This window comes from Macrotis lagotis, chromosome X (assembly GCF_037893015.1).
Source record: "Macrotis lagotis isolate mMagLag1 chromosome X, bilby.v1.9.chrom.fasta, whole genome shotgun sequence".
Classification (NCBI taxonomy): Eukaryota; Metazoa; Chordata; class Mammalia; order Peramelemorphia; family Peramelidae; genus Macrotis; species Macrotis lagotis.
In genome coordinates, this window is record NC_133666.1 from 436287313 (window position 1) to 436299579 (window position 12267).

General features: G+C 35.4%; 1 protein-coding gene across 1 annotated transcript in view; it reads left to right on the forward strand.

Annotated features, from left to right (window-relative positions):
• Nucleotides 1-12267, forward strand: part of LOC141496973 (ethanolaminephosphotransferase 1-like) — a 165794-nt gene that overhangs the window by 113228 nt on the left and 40299 nt on the right. The gene's annotated exons all lie outside the window — the stretch shown is intronic.

A 12267-nucleotide genomic window follows, 5' to 3' on the forward strand; every position in this document is an offset into this window, starting at 1 on the left:
CAAATTATCTTTCCTAAGTCTGTTTTCCATATCAGTTGTTTTTTCAATGAGATATTTCACATTTTCTTCTAATTTTTCATTTTTTTGGTTTTGAAGTATTGATTCCTGATTTCTGGTAAATTCATCAATCTCCCTGAATTCCATTCTTTGTCTGAAGGATTTATTCTCCTCAGAGAGTTTTCTTATCTCTTTTTCCATCTGGCCAATTTTGCTTTTTAAAGCATTCTTCTCCTCAATGACTTTTTGAACTGTTTTATCCATTTGACCTAAGCTGTTTTTTAGCATGCTATTTTCTTCAGCATTTTTTTGGATTTCCTTGACTAAGCTTCTGACTTCATTTTCATGTTTTTCCTGCATCTCTCTCCTTTCTTTTCCCAGTTTTTCTTCTAACTCCCTCATTTGATCTTCAAAGTCTTTTTTGAGCTCTGTCATAGCCTGAGCCCAATTTCTGTTTTTTCTTGGAATCTTTAGATGCAGGAGCTTGTGCTTCCTCATCTTCAGACTGCGTATTTTGATCCTTCTTGGGCTCATTTGCAAAATATTTCTCAATGGTCTTCCTCTTGTTGCTTTGTTTGTTAATTTTCCCAGCCTAAGCCTGTTTTTTAGGGTGCTTCCTGTGCTTTTGGGACACTCCCACAAGGGTCTCAGTGTGTGAGGCTCTGTCCTCCCTCCCGGTCTGTGAATGACCATAAGCGCCCCCCTCTGCTATGGTGCTGAGGTGGGGGGGGGCCCTGCTGTTCTGTGGGGGGGGCCTAAACTGGGATCAGGATCTGAATGTGGTCAGAACTCCAGAGTCTTGTTCCAGGGGCAGAGGGCAGAGCTCTGCAGTCTTTCTCTCTTCGCTCCCCTCCCTAGGTTCAATGGGCTCATGCCCTGGGGGCTCCTGCTCACCGGCTCCACCTGCTTCTGTTTCTGGGTCTAGGCTGCCTAAAGACCAGGCTGCTGGCTGTGTGCCCTGAGGGCTGGGCTCCATGTGCTCGTTCTGGCAGAGGTTCCCCCCGCTGTTCCCCCACTTTGTGCCGGTGCTCCCCGGGGTGCAGCTCAGGAGACTCCCCTGCTGTGAGCCAGGCTCCCAGTGCCCTGGGGCTGCCTCCGGGAGGCTGAAGTTCTTTGGCTCTGGCAGGCCACCCCTCTGGCCCCCGGGAGCAGAGCCTTTCTGCTCTTTTCCTAGTTACCTTGAGTAGGAGAACTGCCTCACTGGGTCCCTCTGTGGGTTCTGTCTCTCCAAAGTTTAATTAGAGTCCTTAGTTTATGAGTTTTTATCAGAGAGCTCCTAAGACTTGATCCCTTCATGTCGCCATCTTGGCTCCGCCCCCCCAATGGTAGTTTTTTTACCCATCATTTTATTGCAAGTTTTTGAATTTTATATATTTCTTCTTCCCTTGTTTCCCTTTCCCCTCCCTCTGACAGAAAGCAATCTGATATAGGCTCTATATTTATAATCATGCTAAATAAGAGATACGTATTGATCATGTTGTGAGAGAAGATATAATTTGTATTCTTCTGCTAAATTTATAATGTTCCTCTATGGTGTTATTATACTTGTTCTGCATTTTTTGGGACCCAAGTTGGCTAGTCTCAAGATGGTTAGGATAAGAAAATTTTATGCTCTCTTACATAATGCTGCTTTTAACCCCCCCGGCTGGAAATAATTAAAATCATTTGTCTCCTAGAAAATGACTGGGCTGGCTGCCACCCCCACCCTGGCATGCTGGTTTCCTATCTTTATAGAGGATAATAAAGGGGGAAAAAACCCCATAAGATAAGGTGATATAAAGAACTCTTAAGTCACTAGCCTAATCCTTTTATTGTATAGATTAGGAAACTGAGTACAGGAGAGGTGAGGAATACTTGCTCAGGCTCACTCATAGGTAAGAAATATTAGTCAGTAACATGGAAATATATTTAACCTAGTTGTACATGTATGAACTGCATCAGATTATTTGCTAGTAAGGGGAGAAGGGAGAGAAGGGTGGAATGGAGAAAATGTGGAACTCAAAATCTTACAAAAAATGAATGTTGAAAATTCTCTTTGCCTGTATTTGAAAAAATAAATAAATAAACTTAAAAATATTAAAAATAAATTAAAGAAAGAAATATAACTCAGGGCATGCTCATTCCTTCTTTTTTGCTAGGAAGTTCATGCCTAGAGGAATTTCTCATGTTGATCCCTCTCTTCTTATTCCCATGCTGAATTGAGTGCATAGACATGAATACATGCCTCTTTTGACACATTTAGATGCTCATTCTTCAGAAGAGTAGTTTAAGACTCCTGTTCTCTGTGGTTGCATTTACATTGGGAGAGATTTTTTTATACTACATTGGAAAGTATAGTATCTGGTGGTCTCTATCTTTAAAACTGTCTTTCTGGTAAGAGTTAGGCAATAAGCATTTATTAAATACCTTTTTTTCTGGTAGGCATTGTGTTAAGTTCTGGGGATACAAAGAAAGACACAAAACAGACCCTGACAGAGATGAGCATTGTAGGCATTGGGAATGGGACAATGAAAGTAGCAAATCCCTGAATATAATTGGTTCAAGGGTAAGTGGTCCAGTTTGGCTACTAGTGAATATTGTGAAATGAACCTGGAAAAATAGTTTGAATCCACATAATTTGCTGTGTTTTGGATATGACTCTTCAGGACTGCAATTGGGGTTTTCTTAGCAAAGATACCAGAGAGATTTGTCATTTCCTTCTCCAGTTCATTTTACAGATGAGAAAACTGAGGCAAATGGTGATGTGGTTTTGCTTGTACAAAAGCTTTTTGATATAAAAATAATCAAAATTATCTGTTTTCATTTTGTAATGCTATTTCATTTGGTCATGAAATTTTCCCTTCCCCCAAAGATCTTAGAAACAGATTATTCCTTGCTCTTCTAATTTGCTTATATGCTTTCAATGAGCTAATATACTAATACCTTTTTGTCTTAATCATACATCCATTTTGACCTTACCTCTGTTCATGGTGTAAGATGCTGACCTATAAGTAGTTTTCCAATTTTCCCAGTAGTTTTTGTCAAATAATGAGTTCTTATCCCAAAAGTTGGGATCTTTGGATTTTATCTAACCCAGGTTACTATGATCATTTACTAGATCCATCACTTTATTTCTTAGCCAGTACCAGATAGTTGTAATGTTATCTGCTTTTTAATATAGTTTGAGATTTGGTATTGCTAAGCTACCTTCCTTTGTAATTTTTTTTTATTAATTCTCTTGATATTCTTGACCTTTTGTTTTTCTAGATGAATTTTATTACTATTTTTCTAACTCAATCAAATAATTGTTTGGTAATTTGATTGACATGGTACTGAATAAGTAAATTAGTTTAGGCAGAATTGTCATTTTTATTATGTTGACTTGGTCTACCCATGAACAATTGATATTTTCCCAGTTATTTGATCTTACTTTGTGTTTATAGTGTTTTGTAATTATGTCCATTTAATTCTTGGGTTTATCTTGGCAGGCAGACTTCCAAGTATTTTATATAGTTTACAGTTATTTGAAATGATATTTTTCTTTTTATCTCTTTGTGCCAGACTTTGTTGGTCATAGAAAGAAATGTTGATATTTACGTTGGTTTATCTTATGTCTTACAGCTTTGCTAAAATTGCTGTCTTCATTTTTTTTTTAGGTTTTTTGCAAGGCAAACAGGGTTAAGTGGCTTGCCCACGGCCACACAGCTAGGTAATTATTAAGTATCTGAGGTCAGATTTGAACTCAGGTACTCCTGACACCAGGATTGGCGCTCTATCCACTGAGCCACCTAGCCACCCCTATGTCTTCATTTTCTTAAAGATAATTTTCCTTGTTTAACATATTATATTGGATAGAGAGTTCAAATATGTTGGTGTTATTGGTGAGAATAATTTATTGTAAAAATGTTGCATTTTGGGGTGGCTAGATGGCGTAATGGATAGAGCGCCAGCTCTGGAGTCAGGAGTACCTGAGTTCAAATCTGACCTCAGACACCTAGCTGTGTGGCCTTGGGAAAGCCACTTAACCCCATTGCCTTGCAAAAAAAACTAAAAAAAAATGTTCCATGTTGCAAATGTTCATGATTCCTTTTTAAAACCTATATTCTCTGTGCACTCTATTTTAGTTGGATTTCAAGCAAAGCTTTCTGAAAACTTGTTTTCTCAATTTTTTTTTGCTGTTTTGTAAGTCTATATTGCTTATAATGTAATTCTTGTTAGTAGTGTTTTGTAAATAAATTTGTATTCTTGACCTACATTGCCCTTGCCTGAAATGTCTTTCACTTTAACTATGGGATTAAATTTTTTCTGTCTGAGATAATTTAGTTTCCTTGTGTCAACTGTTTTGCAACTGTTAAACCTCACTAGGAAATAGCAGTAGTCAAAGTTAATGTCTTTGCTTTTATCCTTTTGCCATGTTTCAGACATGTTGACAGTTTTTAAACAAGTCAGGTTGGAGCATCTCTAATTATAAGTCATATTTCCTCTTCATTTTTATCTCTTCTTTTAATTCAGTATTTACTTTGATTTTTACTTTGCCTAGTAGGTTTTCGATCAGTCAGACATCTGATTTTGTAATGTACATTATATCTATGGTTCAATTTAAAACATTGTCATTTTAATTGATTTTATGATGTTATTCAATGATTGCCTTGTCTTATTGCTTTCTATCTCTATTCTTGAAAAGAATATTCATAATATTTAGGCATTAGCCTTTTGACTGGTCAATAAAAACCTTTGGCCTAGTTTTTGTTCCTTTATCCCAAACTAAATTTTTCATCTATATTTTTTTATTGTGTTCCCTTGTATCTAGAAGTCACAGAATCATAATATTAGGATAGGAAGGTGCCTCAGTAGTCACCTAAGTTTAAACTCTAAACTAAAGAAATCCTTACAATACTATACAGAAAAAGTAGTTGTCCAGTCTGTACTTGAAGGACTTTAAGGAGGTAGAGCCTGCATCCTTTGGGGCAAATTATTTCATTTTCAGACTGCTTTAATTGTTAGGGAATTTTTCTTGAAATCTAGTCTAAACTTGTCATTCTTTTTGGTGGGAAATATTATGCTTTTTTAAATTGATAGTTTATTTTATTTTTCCAATTACATGTTATGAAAGTTTTTCAGTATTCATCCACATGCATATACATATTTTTATGTTACATAATTTCTTTCCACCTTCCCTTCCCACCCCCATCCCCTCAGCAGCAAGCAGTCAGGTGAATATTGTATATGCACATTTTTTAAAACGTTTACAGATTAGTCATTTTTGGTAAAAGGAATTAGGATTAAGGGAAAAGAAAGGAAACCATGAGATAGGAAAGAAATATATAAGAGGGGGCGGCTAGGTGGAGCAGTGGATAGAGCACTGGCCCTGGAGTCAGGAGGACCTGAGTTCAAATCTGGTCTCAGACACTTAATAATTGCCTAGCTGTGTGGCCTTGGGCAAGCCACTTAAACCCATTGCCTTGCAAAAAACTAATATATACATATATACATATATATATATATATATATATATGTGAGAAATTTTAAAAAAGTAAATGGAGTGTTCAAATTCTGTAGGGTTTTTTGTTTTGTTTTTCTTCTTCTGGGTGGGGATAGCACTATCCATAGCTGGTCTAATAGGGTTGTCCTGCTTGTCTGAACTGCTGAGAATAGCTGCTTCCATTGATTAATCAACTCACAGTGTTGTTAATATGCAAAATGTTCTTGGTTCTGTTTCCTTTACTCAGCATAAGATCCTGTAATTCATTTCCTGCTTCTCTAGAGTCTGACCATTCATGGTTTCTTATAGAACAGTAGTATTCCATTTTATTAATGTACCATAACTTGTTTAGCCATTCCCCAATTGATAGGCATCCCCTCAATTTCCAATTCTTTGCCACTACAAAAAGAGTTGCTCTTAATATTTTGAAACATGTGGGACTTTTCCTATTTTTTATGATTTCTTCTGGATATAAACCTAGAATTGCAAATGCTGGGTCAAAGGGAATGATCAGTTTTATTACTCTTTGTATATTGTTCCATATTGCTCCCTACAATGGTTGGATCAATTCACAACTCCAGCAACAATGCATTAATGTCCCAATCCACCCACAACCTCAACATTGATCATTTTCCCTTTTTGTCATCTTAGTCAATCTGATAGGTGTGAGGTAATACCTCAGAGTTGTTTTAATTTGCATTTATCTAATCAATATTGATTTGGAACATTTTTTCATATGATTATTTGTAACTTTAATTTCTTCATTTGAAAACCATCTACATATCCTTAATTTGATGCAATTCTCTCTATATATATTTCAGAAATGAGACCTTTGTCAGAACTTCTAACTGTGAAGATTGTTTCCCAGCTTTCTGTTTTCCTTTCAATTTTGGCAACATTGGCTTTATTAGTGCAAAAACTTTTTAATTAAATATAGTCAAATCATCCATTTTGCAATTTATAATGTACTCTTTTTCTTGCTTTGTCATAAATTTTTCCTCTTTACATAGATCTGACAGAGTATTTTTTGGTCTGTTAATTAGTCTATAGTGTCACACTTTATGTCTAAATCCTATACCCATTTTGACCTTATTTTGGAATAGGGTGTGAGATGTGGGTCTATGCCTAATTTTTGCCATACTATTTCCGAATTTTCCCAACAATTTTTATCAAATAATGAGATCAGACCCCAGAAACTAATGTCTGGTTTGTCAAACAGTAGACTATTGTATTCATTTACTACTTTTTTCTGAATCTATCCTAAGCCACTTGATCCATTACTCTATTTCTTTACAAGTACCAGTCAGTTTTGATGACAGTCACTGTGGTATTGTTTTAGATCTAGAAGAGCTAGGCCACCTTCCTTTACATTTTTTCCCCATAAGTTCCCTTGATATTTGACCTTTTGATGCCCCAGATTAATTTTGTTGTTTTTCTAGTTCAGTAAAATAGTTATTTGATAGTTATTTTTATTGGTATGACACTGAATAAGCAATTTAATTTAGATAGAATTGTCATTTTTATTTATATTAGCTCAACCTTTTGTTCTTGAACATTTGTTACTCCAGATAAATTTTGTTCCTTTTTTTTCTAGCTGAATAAAATAGGTTTTGGTAGTTTAATCAGTATGGCACTGAATAAATAATTTAATTTGGGTTCAATTGACATTTTAATTTTATTAGCTCAACCTAACCATGAGCAATTGACATTCTTCCAGTTATTTAGATCTAACTTTATTTGTGTGAAAAGTGCTTTGGGATTGTGTTCATATAGTTTCTGAGTTTGCCTTGGGAGATAGATTCCCATGTATTTAATGTTGTCTGCAGTTAATTTAAATGTAATTATTTTTATCTCTTTCTCTTGGATTTTGTTGTTCATATATATATGTATACATATATATATATGTGTGTATATATATATATATATATATATATATGCTGATGACTTATGTGTGTTTATTTTATATCCTGCCATTCTACTGAATTTGTTAATTGTTTTAAGTAATTTTTTTAGATGTTTTCTCGGGTTCTCTAAGTATACTATCATATCATCTGTAAAGATTGAAATCTTCCTCATTGCCAATTATGATTCCTTAAATTTCTTTTTCCTCTCTTATTGCTAAAGCTAACATTTTTAATACTATACTGAATAGTGATAGTGATAATGGGCACCCTTGTTTCACCCCGATCTTAATATAAATGCTCCTAATTTATTCCCATTACTTACATTTGTTGATGGTATTAGATAGATGTTGCTTATTATTTTAAGGAAAACTTGATTTATTCCTATACTTTCTAGTATTTTTAATAGAAATGGATGTTGAATTTTATCAAAGGTTCTTTCAACAACCATTGAGATAATTATATGATTTCTATTGGTTTTGTATTGATATGTTCAATTATATTGAGTATTTTCCTAATATTGAACCATCCCTGCCTACCTGTATAAATTTTATCTGATCATGGTATATTATCCTAGTTGGTTGTCAAAGAAGACCAAAATGACATCACTATGTGTTTGAGACAAATTATAGCCTGACTGATCAGACCAATTTGACTCAAAATGCTCTACCACAGGTTGGGCACAAATAATCCATTAGAACACCTGGGGCGGGGACTCTAAATTTATGGGTGTCATGTTTCCTTTGGGCTGTTTCAATTCTGCCTTCATCATTGAGTGCAGCATCTTTACTAATGAGGGCACTCCATGCTGGGAGGACCTGGGCCTGTATATTGCAAGTTGTACAGTCAATTCTAAAGTTCCTCAATGGAAACCTGCAGGGTATCTCAGTATTGCTTCTTCACATCTCCTTGTGAGTGCTTGCCCTGTGTGAGTTCTCCATAAAATAGTTTTTTTTGGCATGAATACTTCTGGCATTCTAACAATGTGTCCAGCCCATTGTAGTTGCACTTCTAAGACAATTTTTTTTAGTTATTTTTTTTTGCAAGGCAATGGGAGTTAAGTGGCTTGCCTAAGGCCATACAGCTAGATAATTATTAAGTGTCTGAGGTCGGATTTGAACTCAGGTCCTACTGACTCCAGGGCCAGTGCTCTATCCACCATGCCACCTAGCCGCCCAAGACAATTTTTTTAAAGAAAGATTTTATTTTGAGTTTTACAATTTTTCCCCCTATTCTTGCTTCCTCCCCCACCCCACAGAAGGCAGTTGTTTCTTTGGTCCTAAGACAATTTAAATAGAATCAATTCAGTTTCCTGACATGGTTCTGGTAGACTAAGTTTCACAGGCATATAGCAATGAGGTCAATACAACAGTTCTGTAGACCTTCAGTTTGATAGTCAGTCTAATACCTCTTCTCTCCCATACTTTCTTTCGAAGTCTCCCAAATACTGAGTTAGCTCTGGCAATGGGAGCATCAACCTCATTGTCAATGTGTAACTTCTTGGAAAGGACACTGCCAAGGTAAGTGAACTTGTCCACAGTACTCAAAACTCCATTTGCTGTAGTCAATGTTCCACATATGGATGATGTGGTGCTGGCTGATGGAACACCTGTATTTTCTTGATGTTAATTGTTAGACCAAAATTAGCACAAGCAGCAGAGAAATGATCCATACTTTGTTGCATCTCAGTTTCAGAGGCTGCATTGAGTGCACAATGATCTGCAAATAGAAAATGATGCACCAACACTCCCTCCACTTTGGTCTTGGCTTGTAGCCCTTTCAAGTTAAAGAATTTGCCATCAGTGCAGTAGCTGACCTTGAGGTTATGTTCATCTTCCTTGAAGGTGTTTGTTAACATGACTGAAAACATTGTGCTAAAAATACAGGAGCAAGGATATATCCTTGTTATACTCCATTGGTGACTGGGAAATCTCAAGAGCATCATCCACTATCCAGAACCCAGGCATGCATACATCATGGAACTGATGTACAATACTGATGGACTTCTCTGGGCAACCAAATTTTGACATAATTTTCCATAAACCCTCATGTTTGACAGTATCAAAGGCCTTGGTCAGATCTACAAATGTTGTATACAGACCTCTGTTCTGTTCCTGGCATTTTTCCTGGAGTTATTGGGCAACAAACACTGTATTGACTGTTCCTGAACCCTTTCTGAAGCCACACTGGCTCTCTGGAAGGTGACCAACTTCCAAGTGAAGGATCAGTCTTTTGAGAAAGACTCTGGCAAGAATCTTACCAGCAATGACTAAAAAAGAAATACCCCTGTGATTGGCACAAGACAATCTATTCCCTTTACCCTTTTAGGGATGAAAGATGGAGGCAGCCTTGAATTCTTGGGGGATAATCTCTTCATGCCATATAACCTAGAAAATTTCAGTCAGTTTTTGGATGAGCAATGGACCCCCCACCTTATAGATCTCAGTTGGAATAGAATCAATACCAGGTGCCTTGCAACTTGAAAGGAGTCTAATGGCATTCAAAACCTCTTTTTCAGTTGGAACTTCAGCTAGGGACTGATTGATTTAAACTTGAGGCAAGCAGTCAATGACTTCTGCAATGAATGATGATGGTCTGTTAAGAATACTATGGAAATGTTCAGCCTGTCTCTTTAGGATCAATTCCCTCTTGTTAATCAATGTGGATCCATCAGCACTGAGTAGGTGAGATACACCATATGTCTTTGGCCCATAAATAGCTTTCAGGGCATCATAAAAGCACTGTTGGTGATGGGAAGACCAAGTTGGGGTATACCATGGGACTTTGTATGACACCTGGTGACTCCTGATATTACTGGCACTGGCAGATATCTTTCCCAATATGATCCTGGTTTTTGCATCATCCTAGTAATAAATTGCTATAATCTACTTGCTAAAATTTTATTGAAGATTTTTGCATTAATGTTCCTTAGGGAGATTGTTTCTATAGTTTTCTTTGTTTCTGTTCTTCCTGGTTTAGATATCAGCTTCATACTGGTGTAATAAAAGGAATTTGGTAGAACTCTTCTTCCATTTTTAAAAATAATTTATGTAACTTTGCAATCTCATACTTTCATTACATATTATGTAATTTTGCTATCTCATACTTTATTTTTCTTCCTTAGGGATATTATTTCTCTCTCATCACATTCAACTGAGATCAATGTATGCTATGGAAAGAATGTAAAGACTAACAGAATGCCTTCTGTGGGGGTTGGGGGGAGGGAAGCAAGAATGGGGGAAAAATTGTAAAATTCACATTAAATAAAATCTTTCTAAAATTAAAAAAATAGTTTATGTAGAATAGGAATTAATTATTCCTTAAATGCTTGGTTGAATTCACTTTTAAAACCATCTGGACCTGGAGATTTTTTTCTTAGGGAATTTATAGATGGTTTCTTCAATTTGTTATTCAGAAATGGAGTCATTTAAGTATTTTGTTTCATCTTCTATTCATCTGGGAGTTTGTATTTTTGTAAATATTCATCCATATCTTCAGGTTATCAAATTTATTGGCCTTCAGTTTGACAAAATAGTTCCAAATTATCTCTTTAACTTCCTCCTCATTGGTAGATAGTTCAACCTTTTCATTTTTGATACTGATAATTTGATTATTTTCTTTCTTTTTTAAAATCAGATTAACCAAAGGTTTATCTATTTTATTATTTTTTTTCACAAAACCAACTTAGTTTTATTCATTAGATAAATGGTTTTCTTGATTTCAATTTTATTAATCTTTCCCTTGATTTTCAGAATTTTTAATTTGGTATTTAATTGGTGATCTTTAATTTGTTCTTTTCCTAGCTTTTTTAGTTGTATACCCAATTCATTGATCTCCTCTTTCTACATTTTATTCACATAAGCATGGAGAGATAGAAAATTAACCGCCCCCCCCCAAACTGTGTTGGCTGCATTCTATAAATTTTGGCATGGTGTATCATTGTTATCATTTTCTTGATTATTGATTAGTTCTATGATTTGTTGTTTAGTCCACTTGTTCTTTAAAATTGTTTTTTAGTTTCCAATTAATTTTTTTGTTCATCTTTCCATGACCATTTACTACATGATCTAAAAAGAATATACTTATTATTTCTACATTTTAGTTAGGTTTTGATGACCTAGTCTATGGTCAGTTTTGGCATAGGTGCCATATATGACAGAGGAAAAGATATATTCTTTTCTACCCCCATTAAGTTTTCTCCAGAGGTCTATTATATATTTCTAAGTTTTCAAAGATTCTATTCTTCTTCTTCTTAACTTTCTTCTTGTTTATTTTGTGGTTAGATTTATCTGGTTCTGAGAGAGGGAGGTTGAGGTCCCCCATTATTAAAGTTTTGTTTTCTGTTCTCCTTGTAATTCACTCAGATTTTCCTCTAGGAATTTGGATGCCATAGCACTAGGTGCGTACATGTTTAATAATGATATAACTTCATTGCCTATGGTACCTTTTAAGAAGATGTAGTTTCCTTCCTTATGTCTTTTAATGAGATTGATTTTTGCTTTGCTTTATCTGATATCAGGATCACTACTTCTGTTTTTTTTTATTTTGATCAAAGCATAGTATATTTTGCTCCACGCTTTTACCTTTATGCAGTGTATATATCTCTCTGTTTCAAATGTGTGTCTTGTAAACACCTTATTGTAGGATTCTGGTTTTTAATCCATTCTACTATCCACTTCCATTGTATGGGAGACTTCATCCCATTCACATTTATAGTTAAGATTATTAATTCTGTATTTCCCTCTATGCTGTCTTTCCCCATTTATATTTTTCTCTTTCCTTTCTGCTTATACCTCCTCACCAAAGTTTTATTCCTTTCCCATTTAACTTTTCTTTTAAATTTTAACTTTCAGGGGCAGCTAGGTGGCACAGTGATAAAACACTGGCCCTGGAGTCAAGAGGACCTGA